Raw genomic sequence first — 21,480 nt, forward strand, 5'->3', positions numbered from 1 at the left:
CCATCAACAAATATATTCCAGTATCCACATGGATATTGAATTCTCTTGTGATATTTTGCCTTGCATAAACTTTCATTAGATTATTGTTGCTTAGTGCAGGACAAAGTCACTACAATGCCAGAAAGAAGACACCCAACCTTAGGATAAAGCGACATCTAAAACACCCACACTCACTCACTCACTCTGGGCTTCTTTTTTCTCCTTCTCCCTTTGTTCCCTGATGTATCTAGCACTCATGCCCACTGTAGGCAATGCTTAAATAGCAAATTTGTAAATATCATCGGCCCAGCGGCCTCCCTTTCTAACTTAGATTCTTTCCAAAATGTTCATTCCTCTCCTTTCTACCTTGTCATCCCTGCTTAGTTCCATTTTAGGACCAAAAAAAAAAAAATCCTAATCATGACTGATAACCTACAAGAGTGGTGCCAGCGATTTACACCTACATCAGGACACAGGGAGCCTGTGCATTTGGAAGTAAATTAGAGCTAATAAAGGACCAAAGCCAGCAGCTCTAAAGTCCTTAAAAGCACAGGGAAATCAACATCAGAGCCTCTGCTAATGTCTCTCCCCACACCTCCTCACCTTCTGATTTAATCTAACCTGCTCTGATCATGAGCAGTTTTCCAGATAAGAATAAAACAGGCTCCTCTTCACTGAGATTCTTGCTATGTTTATTATTAAAATAACTTGCCCTCCTTTCTTCTTCTTCTTCTTCTTCTCCTTCTCCTTCTTCTCCTCCTCCTCCTCTTCTTCCTCATCCTCCTCCTCCTCCTCCTCCTTCTTCTTCACAAATATATGATATGTGGTGAGTCAGATTTTCTTTTGGTTAACCTGGGCATGCTTAACCAGCATAGGTAAGTCTAGACTTTTAGACAAACACAGTATGGGCACCTGATGTAGCAGTCGATCCTTAGACACACCACCCTACAAGCTGTGGTCATAGCTATGCACAGAATGAGAGTTGTGTTGTTGTTTACAGCCAGTGAGGAAGGAGAGACACCAAGAAGAACCAACAGAAGGGACAACAGAGTGAGGTGAGCCACAGGAAGGAAGAGCTGGGGTAGAGAAGTGTAGACATGCTATTGTGAGGCACAGAGCTGGAGGTTCTGTATACTATGCTAGGGAATCTGCACCTATCACAGGAGGCCATCTTTCATTTTACAGAGAAGGGGACTAGTTAAATGGAATGATCTAGGTCAGCCAGAGGTCACATAACTGCTAAGCACATGAGGCAAAAATTCCAACTTAAGTCTCTATGCAAAGCCAGAAAGACCTTCTTGTCACTCCCTGTAAACCTACTCTTTTTTCCTAGGTTTTGGGAAAAGGGGGCACAGATTCTTTAGTTTCCTTGGGAATTGGGGACAGTGATACAAAAGCTCATGGGTAAACTGGCAGAGACACTACTGAGACAAACACTGTGGAAAACTCAGTAGCCTTCAAGGTAGAATCTAGAGGCCTGGAGACACTGGTTTGAGGACTACAGTAGAAAGAGAAAACACCAGGGTTCTCCTTCCAAACAGAAGGGAAGAAACAGAAGAGCCCTGCGGAGCTTGCTGCCGCTATGAATCAGCTAAGCAGATAGATGCAACCTTCCCACACCAGAGTGCAGCCTCCTCCTGGTCAGTGTGCACAGAGGATCTGACAAAGGACGCCATGACCTAAGGAAGGATACACAGAGATGCATTTGGAAATGTTTTCTCTAAAGAATTCTCCTTTGACCACTTGCTCAGTGTTGTTTTAACATCACCTTTAAATAAAAGAGGATGTTGTGAATGCCACAACAGGGTTGGATGGCAGGTTGATCCCATCTCAGGCAGGCACTTAGATGCCACTGTGTGGTCCTGTAAGGCTATGTTGACTCTGGTTCTAGTCTCTGAAAGACACTCACAGGTGGGGCTGATGCAAGTGGGTTACTTATCCTACTTTAGGAAACATGAGCTTAGACTAGCCAGTCAGATAGTTCTGGTAAAGTCCAACTATTTATTATTAACACATGGATCCAACTGGACCTGCTCTTAAGATACAAGGCTAGAAAAACTGTAAATAGAAGAAATATCAGACCATTGTCTCCTAAAATACAACTTTCTCTAGCATATATCAAATTCACTCTAATAAGTACTTCATAATTGGCTCCTTGGGTCCCCTCCTGAAGCCTTAGGACTCCTAGGGATCCCTAACTCTCTCCCAGTGTTCCCAGCTAACGGTCATCCAGATCATTGTCTAGATTGTGTGTGTGTGTTCAGTGTTCAACCTGGATGTTCACTGTATGGGAAATGCCAAGGAGTCAACAGAGAGCCTTATCCAACTACACAACTGTCAAGCAAAGGCCTTGCCCTTGTCTTTGTAGCTATGAAATATGGCTGGCCTTCCCCTGAGCAGGACACATAAAGAAGTCTCATTCTCCTAAACTGAGTAGCCATTAGTCTCCAAGGTCCCACAGAGAGGAGAAAGAACAAAGAAAAGCCCATTAAAGTCCATGCCCTCAGTAGTGGAATCCAGCCAGGCTTTTCTGTCTATCTCTAACATGGATGGACCCCTCCTCCTATGCTCAGGGAAGTCAGGTGGTCTTTACTAAGTGCTCCGAACCCTTGGGACCAAATGGATTGCCCCACCCCAGGAGTCTGACAGAAAATCAATCTGCTGCCTGCTTTGTTTTCTAGACGCTGCAGATGCCCATCAGGTAGAAGGTTACATTAGGTGATCTCCAAGGTCTCTCCTGCGGACCACACTCTAATTCCTCTTGAACCAGAATTCATGGGTGCCCTTTTGGCATAAGACAAGGAAATAACTGAGAAAGTAAAGAGCATTTACCAAATTCCCTTGAAAATAGAGGACAGCCAGGAGATGAACAACCCAGAGATCACAGAACTGGACTACATTCTACATCTGAAAAAAAAAAAAAAAAAGAGGCCAGATTGGACTGGCCAGACTGAAGAAGTGACTTGCACACAAGGTGATTGAGCTGTGGGTTTAGACTGGGCAGTCACCATGCCCCTTGGTCTCCATGCCTGTCTTACTGCATAGCTTGGGTCAGTTATCTTCGGCTTGATCGGTAGGCCCTGACTTTTAGCACCAGGGACTGGTTTACCTCTGAGAGGAATTTGGCCCCATTAAAGAGTCAGAATTCCTAAACATCCAGCAGACAGGTGATAAAGACAAGGGCCACAGTCACAGACGGATGGTTACAGAGAGAAGACAGCCCAGAAGTTTCTAAGCCATTGTAAGTGTATCACAGTGGGGATCTGAGCATGAAAACGAGGCCGGCCATGAGTACCACTGCAGGCCTTGTCTAGCATGCGTTCCTTTGAGTGTGCCCCCTCATTCTATTGTCTTGCCCCAGGGACTTTGAGGAAACCCAGACCAAGTTATCGATCCAGGATGTAGAGACAGCCCAAAGGGATTACTTTTCTTAACAAGATGGGTCTCAAAGATTAAAATGAACCATCCAGGACCAGAAAGGTTGGCTAGGAGACTTTCACTCGTCTTCACATGAGGTAGGAAGGTAGAAATGAGTGGGAAGGAAGGAAGGAAGGAAGGAAGGAAAGGAAGAAGGAAGGAAGGACAGGAGGGAGGGAAGGAGGAGAGCAGGCAGACAGGCAAGATCTAAAAACTAGTACAAGGCAGCCATGAAAGAGGAAATGATGAAGAAATCTGGGATTTTTTAGGTCTTGAGAAAGATGCAACATTCCAAGAAGAAACTAAGTTTAATTTTAGACATGTTATCAAGGTATTTACCTAGGATCATACAGCAAACATTTAGCGAAGAGACAGGAAGAGGGTGGCTACCTGTGGCACTCCATGCATCTTACATTCCTAGTTCTCTGGAGCACAGGGTAGAGGACTATGTATGTTATCACCCCAGGTGCCTCACCACACAGAATACAGGGCAATGCCAAGTGAGAAGCCACACAGCGCTAGCTGCACACGCAGGCTGGCTCCGCTTCCCCCCTGCAGGGCCCACCAATCATCTCACTTCTTTCATTAGTTCTCATGACATTAGAAGTCAAGCTGGCAGAGTGCCATGGGCCACTGGTCCTGCCAGCTGTCCCTTCTTGAGAGAATCACACCAAATCCTCCCACTGCCTCACTGGGCAGAAGCCGCCTCTTGCTGGTTTAAATTCAGCTACTGTTTTCTCAGTTCTGGGTGATAGTGACTAACAGATAGCACCCAGACCCTCTCCAAGCATCTCCCTGTGCCAAGGACTGTGAGTGCTGAAACAAAGGAAGGTAAAACCATAGGGACAGAAGCTGAGCCACCTCCAGGCTGTAGCACCTTGGGGATGAGACAGACTCTAGCCACGTTTCCAACATGAGAAAAGGGTCAACTCTGGCTCCCATCATGGAGCCTGGGTGTCAAATCCATCATCATCCACTTTCCCAGACTACCTTCTGCATTTGGGAGTAAGAGGGTCTACACCTTTCTTTCAAGGTTCCTGGAGAGAGCGAGGCAGACAAGGTGAAAGCTAGATCCACATGTTCAAACCTCCCGAGCTGCCATCACTTGGGTACACCTTTAAACAAGGACTACCTTTTCCCCTACATTCACCAGAGGGTCCTGTGAGTTTCAACACAATCAGGCACCATAGAATCTTGTATAGTTCATAACTCTTCTCCATGGGACTGCAAACAAAAGCAGAAAGCCTGACCTAAGGAACAGAACTCAGCAGAGCCTTCCATTCCTGCCCACAACAGTCCCACGGAACTCCAGCGGCGGGACATCCACATCCCTAGGCCCGCCTCCCTGGATAGAACGGCAATGGACGCTGATTGCAGCAACGTTGTCCACATGCCTGAACCACACCCCTCCACACACTCACAACTCACTACAAGACCTTCTCTAGCCAGGGTCTGCTGCAGATCAGACAGCAGAGGGGAGCTGGCAGAGGCTCTGCTCCAGGCCAAACACATGGGGCCCGGGGAGAATCCTTTTGCTTATGCTCATGTCCAGGGAGACAGCTGCAACTCCGGACTTCTGGGCAAGTGGCCCAGCAGCCTGACGTCCTGGAGATGGAGGAGGGGCCCAGCTGGCTCCAAGAAAAGAACCTGGCCTGAGGGTTTCTGGTGTGTGTAGTGGAGATCCCAGACCTGAGGGGAGAATGGTCGTGGGTGACTGCCAAGCAAGGAAGCCTTGTATTAAAGTAAGAAGGCTGTGCTCTTTAACATCTCACATCACTGCTACAGAAAGCCTGTGGGAATGTCAGGGACTCCTGGTGATGATAAATGGAGGAGCACTCCGCACTTCACCACAACAATAAAAAGCTCTTATATTTTCTTATTTCATAATTTCTTCCAAATTCCCTGATGGGAGTTTCTGAGGATTTGCCCTAGTCTCTACAGTTGGCCATGACACATGGAATTCAAGGCAAAAATACTAACAAAGAAAATCAAATATCATGTAGCAGTTGACCTGCTCCCTCCTTCATCCCTTAAAACATCCCACATCCACTAAGATGTAGGCTCCACCCACAAAGCTTAAGAGAGTCAGTCTCTATTGACAGTCACATCTGCCCGTGTCCAGGACACACAGGTCCCTCCTCCAGATCCACTCGGCTGCTGAGGCTCTGTTCTTTCAACACTTCTCTTTTAAATTTACCTCCTCTTTACCAAACTGACTTTAAATATCATAAAGACAATCCTTGTTCACCAGAGATCCTTTGCAAAACAGACACAAGAAATACGATGACCTCATGTCCTAACCCTATCCTTACCCCCTTTGTCTTAGTCAAGGTTTCTATTCCTGCTTCGTGACCAAGAAGCAAGTTGGGGAGGAAAAGTTTTATTCAGCTTACACTTCCATACTGCTGTTGATCACCAAAGGAAGTCAGGACTGGAACTCAAGCAGGTCAGGAAGCAGGAGCTGATGCAGAGGCCATGTAAGTAAGGGATGTTACTTACTGGCTTGCTTCCCTTGGCTTGCTTGGCTTGCTCTCTTATAGAACCCAAGACTATGATCCCCGGGAATGGCACCACCCACAATGGGCCCTTCCCCCTTCATCACTGAGAAAATGCCTTACAGCTGGATCTCGTGGAGGTATTTCCTTAAGGGAGGCTCCTTTCTCTGTGATAACTCCAGCTGTGTCAGGTTGACATACAGAAACAGCCAGTACACCCTTGGATACGGGTTATGAATTTCCTCCGTATATTTCTGAATTCTATTCTAATTGTACACTTTCCCAATGTTTTTTCACCCAGTCTGGGTCAGACAGTCTGATTTCTCATCTCTGTCACTAATTATGCACTATGTCCACATCCCTAGGCCCGCCTCCCTGGATAGAACGGCAGTGGACACTGATTGCAGCAACTTTGCTCACATCTATTGCCTTTTTTTTTCCCCGATGGACTCTCTCACTGAGATCAATAATCAGGTCAGTGAATAGGAAATAGGATTCAACTTATAAAAAATTCACTCGACACACAGCTTTTTAAAACACAGCTATTACATCCCAGGAGGCGGCTCATCTGAAGAATTCAATGAACTAGCACATCACTTCCTGTAGAGTGCTCCAACGCACAGGAAACAGAGTCTCACGTCATAAACAGGGCTAAGAACAATCAATCACAAGCTACCATTTACAGTGTGCCTACTATGCTCCAGGAACTCAGCTAAACTGAACAAAAAGTATCTTAGCAAGCTGTGGTACTGACTGGTTTTGTGCGTCAACTTGACACAAGCTACTGTTATCTCAGAGACAGGAGCCTCGGTTGAGGAAATGCCTCCATGTGTAGGGTATTATTCTCAATTAGTGACCAATGGGGGAGGGCCCAGCCCGCCATCCCTGGGATAGTAGTACTGGGTTCTAGAAGGCAGAGGAAGCAAGCCAGTAAGCAGCACCCCTCCATAGCCTCTGCATCAGCTCCTGCCTCCAGGTCCCCCTTCCCTGTTGGAGTTCCTGTTCTGACTTCCCCCAATGATAGCTTGTGATCTGAAGTGTAAGCCAAATAAACCCTTTCCCTCCCAACTTGCTTTTTGGTCGTGCTGTTTCATTGCAGCAGTAAAACCCTAAGACCCGTGCTAAATGAAATTCTGATCGCCAGCAATACATATAGAAATCTAGGCTCAAACAAGTTAAAAGATGCCCAAGACCTAAGAAGTTGAAGACCCTGCTCTTTGCATCCAGACCCTACATCTTTCTCCTAAGCAGTGACAGGATTTCCTCTATTGTTTCTGGCTGTCTCATGTATCCCTTGAACAGAATTTCTTGTCATCTAGAGCAGACCACCAGCATCTAGCTGGCTTTCCTAACCCTCCTCTAGCTCATAGCAAGAAGCTCAGATAAGTGAAGGGAACCCATTCTAATCTTCCCTGCTTGCAGCAATCATGACGAAATAAGATGAACACTCTTGTGAGGATATATGTCCTATTTGGTCAGCCTACCGTTGTGTGGTGAAAGGAAACAGCTTGGGGGTAGGGTGTGCTTGTCTCAGGAAAACTGCACGAAGAACCTTGAATTCATGGTACCCTTGGAGTTGATTCTAATAACCACCAACGTTTTAATGACTCCCCCCAACTAAGCACAAAAATAGAAATACCCATTTTATGGATGAGACAACTAAAATTTTAAAAGTGAAATAAATCCATCAAATGTGGCCAGTCTTAACTAATGAGGAATTGGCCAAATGTATGTCCACCCAGTCTCCAAACCTGTGCCTTTCCATCTCACCAGGCTGCCTTTCTCATAGTCTTCAAACTCCCACGAGAAATAGCACGAGATTTGAGAGCTTTCAGAACACTCATCAAGAAAGTAAGCTAATTTTATTCAGGGGCACTGATGGAAGTGCTTGCAGCTGTTGAACTGTCTGCCCAGGAATCCAAATCCTGAGTGAATGAATATATCCACAGGCAGGGACTTCTCAGAGACCAGGAAGTGTGAGTCTGGAAAGGAAGTGAGCTTGAGTGAAGCAAGCCCTTCCAGGGTGGGGCTGGCTTACGAAAATGGCCACCTGGAGTCCTTCTGTCCATACACAACCTAACCACATGGCTTCACCTCCTCGCATCAGGGGTGGGGATCCATTTTCCTGCCTTCTAATCTGAGCTGGCTCACAGCGTGCTTTGACCAGCCGGATAGAGCAGAAGAAATCCTGTGTGGCCCCAAACCAGCTAGGAAGTCTGCCTATTGTCAAGAGGTCTGGAAGCTTCTATTCTCACTCTCTCAAAACTCTTCTTCAGGCTTAGAACCCACGTGTGCTGCAGAGTGGCCTCAAAGACAAACAGAAAGACATCCGGTAACAGCCAGCACTAACTGCTCGACACTTGAGTGAACCTATATTTAATCATCCAGTCGCAGTCAAGTTGCCTAATGATCGTAGCTACATGAGACCCCAGGCGAGATCAGCAGAAAGACTTCCTAGCAGACCCCAGTAAAAGTTCAACAGCTGTTTTAAGCCACTGAGTTTAGAGTACTTTGTTACACAGCAATAGGCGACTAATACACCCTTCTCTACGTCCTCTCACCTATGCCTCTCGGCAAAGCTAATCCACCTGCACAGCTAAGTCTGCACTTCAGTCACTCTTGGGAGTCACGGATCTTAGAAACTTCTTACTGAAAACCACCTTTATTCTATGTCTTAGTCAGGGTTTCTACTCCTGCACAAAATATCATGACCAAGAAGCAAGTTGGGGAGGAAAGGGTTTATTCGGCTTACACTTCCATACTGCTGTTCATCACCAAAGGAAGTCAGGACTGGAACTCAAGCAGGTCAGGAAGCAGGAGCTGATGCAGAGGCCATGGAGGGATGTTCTTTACTGGCTTGCTTCCCCTGGCTTGTTTATCCTGCTCTCTTATAGAACCAAGATTACCAGCCCAGGGATGGTCCCACCCACAAGGGGCCCTTCCTCCTTGCTCACTAATTGAGAAAATGTCTTACAGCTGGATCTCATGGAGGCATTTTCTCACCTGAAGCTCCTTTCTCTGTGATAACTCCAGCTTCTGTCGAGTTGACACACAAAACCAGCCAGTACATTCTATATAAATATAATTGTAATATACATAATGTATATTTTATAGTATATTTATATGTTATATAATTATAATTATAAAATATATTATATAAAATAGAAATATATATTCATGCAGTATGCTGATGAGCATAGGATATTCACCGATGTATACATTGAGGGCTCTATCCACAATAAATATTATAAGTATTCACTCACTGTTATAAGTACCAATAAGCCAAACCCCTCAAAGAGAGAAACAGCAAGATTTGAAGTATGAGTCTGGTACCACAGAACATGTGGCTAGTGGGTGGAAGTGGTTCGAGGTCCATTTTTCCAGATTTCTCTAAAAAGGATTACTCCAACAGATAAATCCATTCTTTCTGAGAACAGGAGTGGTATAATGAATGTGAGACTGTAGGAGATTGTAAAGTATATCTCAGGCAAGACAGCTGGCATCGCTCATGCCCTGAGACTCTACAGGCTCCAGGAACCCCACCACCGGAGCCAAACAGGAAACAGTTTTGACTGCATAAAGCAAAACCAAGCCCAAGTGTTTCACAAGGGCTCATAAAAATGGGAGCGGTTTAGAGGCTGCTTTTTATTGATCTACATCTCCTCGGTGAGCTCTCAAGAGGAAAATGTCTTCTCTCGTACATCAAGCTGTTGGTCATAGTCAAGAGCTCCCAGTTCCTTTGAAAATGATTCCAAGCCCGTTAAACTGATGCAGAGCCTCTAGCAGACCTGATGAAAACATCAGATCTGGGGTTCCTCTCCCAGCACTAGTGAGTATTCACCAACCACGTGACTCTGGCCAAGACATGCGTGGAGATGATACAGTCATTACAGAAACTAAGTTGATATAACAACTGTCCAATTGTATTTCTGATATTCGCTGGGTAGAAACTACATGCAGAGCCCATTAAAGCCATTCAACGCCTCTGTGTCACCAAGGAAAGAGCGCTCCCTTCATGGTGATATATGCCTATAATTCCAGAACATGGGAGATAGAGACAAGAGGATTCAAGATCATTCTCACGACAGAGCAAGTTCAAGATAAGTTTGGCCTGCATGAGACTCTGTCTCAAAACATGGTAAGAGCAGGGGGAAGTTTGCTTCAAGGTAAATAGTAAGGAACTCTAATGACTTTTCAGGGTCCAATGCCTCTGCACCCATGGAATATATGCAGTCATGGATTCATTCAACCTCAGACTGGAGATATTGTGGAAGGGTGTCTTGCATATATACCGAATATGTAAAATCTTTCTTTCACTAAAAGTTTCCTAAACTATACAATGTAACAATTATCTATATAGCATTTATATTGCATTAGGTAAGCAGCCTAGTGATAATTTAAAATGTGTAGAAAGATGAGTGGTGGTTATATGAAAATATTGTGTTGTTTTATATGAGGGACTAGAACATCAGGGATTTTGGAGCCTTGGAACCAACCCCTCAGGCCTCAAAGGCAACTATATGAGCATGCACCAATCAGGTAGCTAAGGCAGACTGCCAAGGTAGTTCCTGGGAAACAAACTCTGAACTGCTCTTGGCTCAGTTTTAACCAAGGCAACCCTTCGCTCTGCCCTGCATTTCCTATCCAATAGTGGTCATTTGCCTCCGAGATAACAATCCCACATTAAAACTGTTTTCCTTCCTCTAGTTTCTTTGGTCCAAATTTCTTTCTACTCCTGTAAAGCATGGAGCCCATATCCAGGCAAGTGAATCCCAGGGAGAACTGTTCTACCCCCTACTTCCTACTCACTACTGACAATAATCTCCTAACACACACACACACACACACATACACACACACACACACACATCACATGCCATAGAGCAAGAGAAAGCCAAACAGAACTAACTCTCCATCAGAAACCAATCAATCCCACAGATGGAGACAGCATTTTACTGAACTTGAGGTGCTAGGGAAACACAGAGATCCTCTTTCCCACTTAAAGTACTCACACTGCTCCACATCAATTCCTGGTCTCACTTTATTGGTAGTGTAGCTTATTCACAAGTGTTACACCAAATGCAACTGAATTCCACAGCTCACACGTTGCTTGCTCTAGCTCAGGATTGAGGAGGGAGACCCATTCCTACCTATAAACCCTGATCTCAGACTGAGTACCTCCCTGAGCCACCAAGCCAACCCAGCTCCATCTTCTCCCTGTGGTTCCAGAAAGCGTATGTGCGCTCAGTGAAACACAGTGGCTCCAAATCTCTCCTCATAGATCCTCCAGAGCTGTTCACTGCTTCTTCTATCTAAATCACAGTACTGAATTCTCACAAAGGGGGTGGAAAGAATTTGCCAAGTGACTCAAAACACTGGTTCCTTTGCATATGAATGCATTGTTTTATTCCTAGAACATCTTCACGGTATGGTATTATTATGTCCAGCTTACATAGGAATAAGTGGAGATTCACAGAAAACTCGAGGTGCCACAGTTAATAAGCAGGGCTTAGATAATGGTCCAGGTAACTCACTCTCTATGTGAGAGCCAACACTGAGTGTTACATTTTCCTAGAATATCATCTGAATACAGCTGCCACATTTGCAACTCAAGGGCAGAGTTTGTTCTATGTCAGATGTCCCTGTAGCTTCCAGCACAGTGCCACATACCTGGAAGTAGGTTTAACAATGATACAACTTCAGTCATTCCCAGAGTCCTCTCCCATCAGAGTTTCACTGGAGCCTGACCCAAACCACAAGTGTGTGACAGCAGTTGCCATCTTCTCCAAGGTCATACCTTTCCTACACTCTTCAACATGCTTGATTTTCATGACAGAAACTAAAACCAGGGCAAAGGACATGAGAGGGGGCTAGTGAGATGGTTCTGCAGTTAAGAGCACCTACTGCTCTTACAGAAAACCTGAGCTTGGTCCCCACCACTCATGTAGAGCAGCTCATAGCTGCCTATAATTACAGCTATGGGGAATCCAATCCCTTTGGGCTCCGTGGGCACATCATCACACACACACACACACACACACACACACACACACACACTTAAAAATAAAGAAAAATCTACAGTATAACAACAGTGAAAAGATGTGACAAGAAGCACGGTGAAATCGGCCAGGACACAAGCAGAGAGGGGAGCCAGAGCCCTTTCCTATGAGCAGGTCCCTCATCTGCGAAAGATGAGGGACCACCAAGCTTCTCCCAAGAAGCATCCTCTGGTTTTCAAGCTGATTCTGTTTCCAGTCCTCTCCACAAGTCTCACTGCCATTCTGGAGGTTCGCCTAACATGTAGCTACCAGAACCAGAAGCCAGTAGTCCTCTCTTACCTCAACTTCCCTACATTCTTTATAACTTAGGTTTCCACAACAAAGGAGAAAATCCGTGGCCAATCTTCAGTTTGATTGACTTAGAGGGGCAGAAATCAAGAAGAAGTCAGTTTCTCTTCCTATCTAATGCTTTACCTAAGAGTCGGGAAGCCTTGTGCTCACGTAGTACTGACACTTACAAGGGTTACCCAACATCTCCTTGACAGTTTGTTCTACCTGTGATTCTCAAGGTAGGGAGCAGTGTCCTCAGCCAAGCAGAAACTCCCTGCAGTGGCTTTGCCCAGCTCTGTTAGCCTCAGCCCCTCTGGAGACTGACAGACCTTCTGCAGAGAGCCACATAAATCACATGAACATGACCTTCTAATCCAAACCCACTGGATCTCTCAGCCTTCTAGACAATGGAGGATGCCAGCTCTTTAATTATCCTCCACCTAAGGGCCAGAGTGCCCTCTAAACTAGCAGCATCCAACAGGACATCCCAAGAAGGTGTTCTGTCCAATTAGAAACTATGTTAGGTAGAGAAAATAAATGCATTTTGAACACTTGAAACATAGCTAATGTAAATGAACAGATCAACTTTAAACAGTCTTGTGTTCTCACAAATTTATTCATTTATTTTGAAATATGTGTGTAGGTATGTGTCTAAGTTTGGGTTTGTGCTCATGAGTACAGAGCCCACCAAAGTCCAAGAGGATTTGTGATACCTTGGAGCTAGAGTTAGTGACAAACGGTTGTTAGTCCCCTTCTCCTAACAGCACCCCTAGTATCCTTGTGGATGCTGAGGGCTGACAGTGGGTCCTATACAAGGACAGTATTTGCTCATAACCTCTCAGCCATCTCTGTGGCTCCTACCTCACAAACTTTCCTGTTAGCAGACACACGCGGGATGGGACAGCTACACAGTGATCCTACCATACTTCGCTGCAGTAGGAGCGTGTTTACCTCTGTTTGCTACACACAGTTCTGCAGGTCAAAGAGGATCATGGAAACTTCATGGCTCATCTTACCTGTCATCTTGACCTGTCCAGATAGCTGTTTAGAAAGCTCCCAAATTTATATGCCCCCCCCAAAGTCTGTTCTCCTCTCAGACTAGCTCAGAGAAGTGGTATCTGTTTAAATGTTGGCCTTCTTACAAAACTGGCTTCCATAGAATCTCTTGCCCTTGTTATCTGCTGAATAAATCCTTGAAGAGAGGGGTTTCCATCGGAGGAGATCCTGAGAAGCAAGAGTTTGAAACTCTGGAGACATATTTTCTTTCCTTATAAAAATACATTTGTTTTCTCCTTTTAAAAATGCTGGATATTAAAAAAATATAAACATACACACACCTGTTTACATTGGTATTATTTAGAGCTCTTCAGTCATCCTGGCTGTTAATATAGAAGGTCCATAGTAATTAAACAAGCATCCATCAGGCACTTAGCAACTGCCTTCTTCCGGTCACTGCTGAAGGCACAGCATTATCTTGCTGGGAGACGGCACTCATCTGTTCAATATTTATTGAGCTCAAACTAGACAGCCAAAGTCCCTATTTTCATAAAACTTGCATTCCAGTAGTGGGAGGCTAAACCACCCTTGTGCACACATAGCACTATTACCTCAGGTAATGTAAGTTCTATAAAGGACACCAAAGCAGGATCAAGAACGGTGACAGGATGGGTGTGTACTACTTTAGGGATATCAGGACCGGTAACTTTAAGGTTTCAAATACACTAGGGCCTGAATAGTAGGATAGAATTGAATGAAGATCAAATACACTAGGGCCTGAATAGTAGGATAGAATTGAATGAAGAAGAGAGAAGTCACATGCAAGGGCCCTTAGGTGAGTACAGCCATGGCATGCTTTAGGGGCAGAAGGCTGGTAAGGTCTGCAGGAAGAAGCAAGAGGGTAAGTCTGACAAAGGGACAGTTCAGATCATCCCAGCATTCACAGGCCACAGGAGGCATGAGAGCATTGTTGCCAGTCCAGTGGGAAGACACAGGAGTGTGGGGAGGTTAGTTGTGAAAGATTTGTGACTATAAATATTTCACCATGCACAGAAGGAATGAGCAAAAGCCAGTCTTTATAAAGTATTGCGGTTCTCTGCTAATAAAGAAGTCTGCAGTGCAAACATGGATCAGGATGTTGGCATCCCATGCCATTACAGTTAATGCGAACATGGGGGAGCCTGAGATCTAGGGTGGAATGTGGCATGTGGGAGGGAATCGCAGAGAGGCCAGGTGGGTATAAGTCATGGCAGGCAAGGGTCCCAAGACACCAACTCTGGGAATGGGATAGATTTTTCTGGCCACTACTTCTTAAATTTGTCTCTTAAAAGTACTAATGCCTAGGGCCCAAGCCAGACCAATTACATCAAAATTCCTGAGGTAGGAAGGCAAGCTCTGCCAAGAACTTGCTAAGTGTTAGTGCTGTACAGCCAGGGCTAAGAGCCAGACTGCAGGTGATAATTTCAAGGGACCAGGTGGATTTTAGACAAGAAGGAACAATTATTTATTTTCTATAACAACATGGTTCTCTAAAGATTATATTTTATAATACATTTTAAAGTATAATGTATTCGGGTGACAATGACTAATTAATTACTTGCTTTAGTGCTAACGCTGGGTAAATTGGTACAAGCGGATCTACAAGTTTCCATTCCTCCTCAGCTCTGCATGCTCTGTTATCACAACTCCAGACACTACGAATAGAAGGGAGCATCAGCCACGCAGAGCTGGCAGATTTCACCACCAAACCAACTTTAGAGATGTAGAAAGAGGCAGAGAAAGATTAGCACGAGGACAAGGCCAGTGGCCAAGGCACAGCTGGGGCCCAAGCTCCTCCCACCCTACCAAAAAGATAATAAAAGAACATCCGGGGCGTGTAAAGATGTGGGGGACTTAAGCCAATCCAACACTGGTTTTGGCACACCATACGTTAATTTTCAAGTTAACTCCAGTTAACGGCCCCTGCAATTATTGCTCCCTCTGAGCTGATATTTCCATAGGTTTCTGCACACAGATAGTTTTCTCAACATCACGTGAGTATTCTCTGGGGCATCAATGTTGTTTAAGTCATTCATTTTGAATTACAGATAACACATCTTTCTCTAGCTTCCAGAAGATAGAAGAGTTAGGAGAAACACAAGAGATGAGGGCCACTCCCATGCCACAAGAGGCACTGGAGGTCCAAATCTGTGGCCTCCCTTCCCCCCAGCCTGGAACCTGCCTGCTCAAGGGTGGAGCTACCAGCTCATTCGTCCTGCCACGCCTACCTACTGCTGGAACCTGCCTTTGCTGCCTGGAGGCACACACGTGTTCGTCCTGCTACTGGACCCTGAGTTACTTGGCGGGAAGTTGGGTTCCCTCCCCCTTCCTTTATAACTGAGTGTCTGGAATTAGTAAAATTGAGCCTTGATCAGAACTTGTTGTCCTGGCTCCATTCTTTTCTTCCGCCCCGTCTAGATTCCTCTCTTTTCAGCCTGAACTGCCATTCTCAGTGAACCGTTCGTGTTGTAGACTGCGGGCAGGCCGCAACACAAATCAACTCCCTTGACCAACCAGCACTGACAGGCTTCTTGAGTTTATGCAGGACTGAAGGCCTGAGACATGCTGGTTAAAGAGATGCTAAGCTGTGTGGCCCCATGAGTGCCGCTTGCCTTTAAATGGCCACCTTTGAACCCTGTGCCTAAGCTTAGGGCAACTGTAATGGCCAACAATGTGACTCTTTTCCAGTGCTTGATAAGGCCTTTCATTTATTCTCCTCTGGATAAGACAGAACAGACATACGTGGAGATTTTACTGCCCAATCTGTGAGCAGCCAGGGTTCTGCAAACTGATTCTAAACATTCAAGAGTATGAGCTATGTGGAAAATTCAAAGACACACTTCCTGCTTCTTGGCAGGACCACAAAAGCAGCAGAATTTGAGCTAGACTGTGAGTTATGAAGGCAGAGACAGTCCTCAGCAGAGAGGTGGGCATCACGGTGGAATGGGACAGTAACTCTGACTCAGTAAGGCTTGGTCATACTGAGGGGGAACAAATCCACCGGCATCAAGGAACAGGTGGCCAGAGAATGAGATTATCGCAATGGAAGTTGGGAGGAGGAAGACAGGGCTCAGCTCGGGACACCAGGCATAGGGAAATAAAGGGATGGGAGAGACCGGCATTCCACCAGAGCTCGGGGAGACTGCCACATGGTGTCTGCCACATGGGAGGACCCCATGGAACCTTCAAGGAATGGGCATCAGGCTTCACAGGCTGCAGACCCCACTCCAGGGGATGGGGAAGGCGCAGTCTTGGCTCCTACTCTCGGGCACCACAGACCACTGGGTACCATAGAAGAGTTGGTTTTGGGGTCCCTGGGCCACATGAGGCCAGGGACAACAGGTTCTTGCTCTTGGACATCCCAGACTGATGTATGTTGTGAAAGAGCTGAGAACAGACCCTCGGGCGAACTCTGGCCAGGGGCCCATAGGGGAAAGGGTAGGAGGACAGCTGGGGTAGGGGGAGAGCTCTAGTAGGTTACCGTGGGGATGAGAGAGACTGGCTACCTCAGGCTGCTACCTCAGGCCATGGCTGGAGTGCAGAGGCCTCCCTGTGGGAGGTTAGACACACGGCTCCTTAGAGGGAAACCTGTTCCATTGCTCCAGCAAGGTGGGTCCTGATGAGCAAAGATGGTCCGTGGTTTTAAGGCATTTATTGTAGAAAGGCAGAGAGAGAGAGAGAGAGAGAGAGAGAGAGAGAGAGAGAGAGAGAGAGAGAGAGGAAGAAGAAGAAGAAGAAGAAGAAGAAGAAGAAGAAGAAGAAGAAGAAGAAGAAGAAGAAGAAGAAGAAGAAGAAGAAGAAGAAGAAGAAGAAGAAGAAGAAGAAGAAGAAGAAGAAGAAGAAGAAGAAGAAGAAGAAGAAGAAGAAGAAGAAGAAGAAGAAGAAGAAGAAGAAGAAGAAGAAGAAGAAGAAGAAGAAGAAGAAGAAGAAGAAGAAGAAGAAATAGAAGCCTCTCTTGAAGAGAGGCAAGAGAGGCAAGAGAGAGAGGAGGGGCCAAGCAGTCCCTTTTATAGTGGGCTGGGCTACCTTGCTGTTGCAGGGTAACTGTGGGGAGGAACATACCTGGCTACTGTCAGGTAACTGTGAGGGTGGCGTCTGGACTGATGGCCACAGAACGATGGGGTGAGGGCTCATGGTGTCAGGCGTTTGTGTCTGGGGGTGTAGCTCACTGCTCTGTCCCTTGTAGGATTTTATACTGGGTCTCCAGAGTAAGCCTTGCTCCACCAGAATGCAGACTGCCATTCATGGTCCCACAGCCCAGAGCAAGCTTGCAGAGGGAACTGTGAGTTCCATGTAGGAGCCACTTAGTCCAGGAGTCATCGTTGTTTCTGACTTTTGCTGAACCAACTTCATTTGGACAATATGCCTTCTTCAACCAAAACTCCTTTGAAATGATTCCAGGTTAGACTCAGAATCTGTCACTGTCTGGAATAAGGAGAGAGGGCTTCCAGACAGGGGCTGGCTTTCCAAGCTGTGAAACGAGTCTTTGCTGTCCTTTGAAACACTGGCACTTTACTCTTTCATGAGGAAGTTTAGTTTCGCCTTAGCCTCTTCAGAGGGCACCCCCTAACCTACACTATCTACTTTTCCTACCACCGGTCAGTGTTGATCAATGGATTTGTTCCCTCAATCCTGAGTCATGGTTCAAAATGAGTTGTATCTTATTCCAATATTTATTCTATTTTTTTGCATTATTTATTTTTACTTCATTGCAAAGCTCCAAACTCGAAGCTGATGTTTCTAAAACAAATTGTTCTCCTATTTTTCTTCTGGGGTTCCTCCAGCCAATGAATGGTCATAAGGAGTATTGACGAACACATATTTTTATTCTATCACTAGACTGAGGCTATGAGGATGTAACATATGTGGTACGTGAGGACACTTTCACGTGATTACAAGGTGGTTTGTCAAACTGATGCTTTACTTCTTCTCTGTAATATGTTAATATGCCTCACACATACTGTCTTAGTCAGGGTTCTATCGCTGTGAAGAGACACCATGGTGACAGCAACTCTTATAAAGAATAGGATCTAACTGGGGCTGGCTTACGGTTTCAAAGGCTTATTCCATTATCGTCACGGCAGAGAGCAGGATAGCAGTCAGGTGGCTTTCATGGGAGCTGAGAGTTCTACATCTGGATCCTCAGGCAACAGAAAGACAGTGAGCCTCTGGGCCTGACTTAGGCTTCTAAAACCTCAAAGCCCACCCCCACCCCCAAGTGACATACTTCCTCCAATAAGGCCACACCAACCACAAGGCTACAGTTATTAATCCTTTCAAATAGTGCCACTCCCTGGTGACCAGGCATTCAAATCTATGAGCCTATGAGGGCCATTCTTGTTCAAATCACCACATGTGCCAAGTCTCTTTTACTTTCAAAACTTCTGCAGACTCAAAGTTGGCTCTCATGGCGCTATCATGATTCCATGGTTCTTTCCTGCTGTGGAAGTGACCCAGACAGTCCTCTGCCGATTTTTCCATTACCTGCTTAACAGCTTCCCTTTTGAAAGCTCTATAAGAACGTCTTATAGTCAAAGGGGCTGATGCTCACATGAAACCTCTGGCCAATGTACAGTTTTAAGTATTCACACAAGGATGCAAGTAGGGCAGAGCCCTTCCTCCCCAGCTCCCTTCCCCTCCCCACCCTCACATTTCACCTTCAAAGGTCATGTTACCTGTTACTAAGCATTGTTAATACAGATGTGAGTACTTGGGACAAAGTCCCCCCTTTGTAGTGGTGAGATGACAGCAATGGTAGGAACTGTATTTTCAGAGTGTACTCCTGCAGTTACTCTTAATGAACTTCTTCTCACTGAGCAGGAAGATGCTTTAGATAGACATGTATGTGACATTATTGGAAGTCATGTTTCTTCTTCACCCTCATCGAGGAAGGCCTCTGTCTGCATGAAGAAGGTTCTATTTGCTAAGAGGAAAAAGGACCCATCTACAACAGTGCCTTTCCACGTTCCCAAACATCTACCCATTGCAGGAAAAGCTGACTGTAGCCTTCAGAGGATATGACCCTCTCACCTCAGGACTAAAAGTGAGCATCTGACTTCCTCAGAGCAAAGGTTCATGATCATTCAAATTTTATATCAGTGCTTTATGGCAATATGGCACCCAAGTAAAGTAGGCTATTTGGACTTAGATTTAAACTCCTGCACTTTGTGATTCTCAAGGTAAATGGCCACAGAAAGCTGAGTCCCTGGATCCTCCCAACTCCCACACCTTCACACTGGCTCACTCTTGCCCCTCTTAGCCCCTGCAGCTGTGAGTGGGTAACCCCCAGATGCTCCAGCAAGCATCTGTATGGGAAGACTTTTCAGTCCCAGTTGGATTCATCATCCGACCCGTGGAGCAAAATCCAACCAGCAGCAACCCACAAGGAAGACGCTCACTGCTTCCTACCCACAAACCCTTTGAGGAAATTGGCTGGCCATCAGAAACATAAGAAGGAGTGATGGAGTAGACAGGAACTTTGGGGGATGAAAATGAACACGCAAACTGAGCCTTGATCATTAAACACACACCCTATTTCTGAATAAGGTAGTATTCTCAAGTCCTAGGTAGACAGGAATTTCAAGGGACATTTATTAAACTCTGTTCACCTCCCTTCCATGTCCAAAGTGTATCAAATCTAACATCTTTTTTTCCATGGTTTTATTTGGCTTTGTCTCTAGTACCTGCTTGACTTTCATCCTGTCACTGACCACCCACCAAGGAGCCTGGAATGTTTCTAAGGCACCTGCTTCTATCCCTCCCCCATTAAACACTTAGATTTCATCTTTAGATGGGTCTATGAACACAGGTCAAGAAGGAAATAATGTTTAATAGTCCACCGAGAGTTCATTATTTCAAGTGTTCACATCTTCCTATTCAACTAGAAATAGCCTATGTCCTCCTCATATTCCGAACTGGACAAGGGTCCTGCTCTCTGGGGACTTCAGAAAAAAATGAGACAGTGCCCATCTATCAGAACAGAGATGGAATCATGGGACTAAATAATTTTAACAGTGAAGGAACTCAGAAAGAGAAAGAAGAATATAAGCTGGGGAAGCTGAATGCTCAAGAGAGGTTTAGTTCTGGGCTGGCAGGGCTGAGTTCAGAGGACAGGTCAGCCTAGGGTACAAAGTGGGAATTCTATGCAACTCTTTAGGGATTCCATGAACAGGACAGTTAGCTTTGCTGCAAAGTGGCCCTGGTCATACACAATTGTTTGTGGGGATACAACTACCTGATCCCATAGGGCCTTCAGTCCAGCCAAAAGGACCCATTAAGGAAACCTAAGCAATTGGGAATTAGACTAAGTGGCATTCAGGGAAGCCAGAGCTGGTTGGGTGTGAATGATGGACGGCGGGGAGAACAGGGGCTGGCTGGGAAGCCTTGGCGGAGAGCCCAGCCATGATACAGGCTCCAGGGACAGAGCTTTGTTTCTCCTCTGTCAGTGGCCTTGTGAGAGCTGAGTGAATCCACATCCACTGCCATAACCTTCCGCCAGACTCTGCAATCAATATGGCTCTCCGACATAGCTGGCGCAGGGGCCCCTGGCTGGCTGCCCTCCAAGCCCTCCTTCCCATTAACGTGATGAGCGGCAGAGGGCATGTCAGGGAGAATTGTCTGTGAATTCCAGGAACGGAGAAACCCCTCTGTACAACCCCTCCCCCAAAGGACAAAAAGTAACTCAGAAGTGCTTTGAACACCTCTAGGGAACAACGGCCCCTTCAAAAAAGGACAGACTGGCCATCTCGGTTCAGACCCTGATTCTGCCCATATTGTACTAGCAGTCCAGATGTAATCAAGACCTCCTTGGTGTGGGCACGTCTTCATATCAGATAAAACCATTTATGGCTGCCCTGTTAGACCAGGTGCTTCCTGAAAGAGATGGACTGACTCTCCCTCGATCTCTCTTCTCGTACCTTCAATCAATAGCCATGGGCCAGTGAGGCTCAGCTCACTCCTATCTTCCCCATTCTTTTCATTCAACCACAAATATCCTTTCATGGGACTTTAAGGAGCTAAGAGAGGGGCCACAGTGACACAGATGAGACAGAAACAAACCTAGAGGGTGGCAGGCACATCTCTTTAGGAAGTTCACGGCACATCTCTTAGCATAGGCTATCCCGAAGCTCCAAGAAGATGAAGGATAACTGACTCCCGTCTCCCTTCCCCTTAACAAATATTTTATGCACTTTCACAAGAGCCCAGGCCCCAGATATACAGCCCTG

General features: G+C 45.8%; 1 protein-coding gene across 26 annotated transcripts in view; it reads right to left on the reverse strand.

Annotated features, from left to right (window-relative positions):
- Window positions 1-21,480, reverse strand: part of Kalrn (kalirin RhoGEF kinase) — a 603,829-nt gene that overhangs the window by 461,313 nt on the left and 121,036 nt on the right. The window lies entirely within an intron of this gene.

The sequence above is a fragment of the Mus caroli genome, unplaced genomic scaffold, assembly GCF_978045245.1.
Source record: "Mus caroli unplaced genomic scaffold, Mus_caroli_1 scaffold_17, whole genome shotgun sequence".
Lineage (NCBI taxonomy): Eukaryota > Metazoa > Chordata > Mammalia > Rodentia > Muridae > Mus > Mus caroli.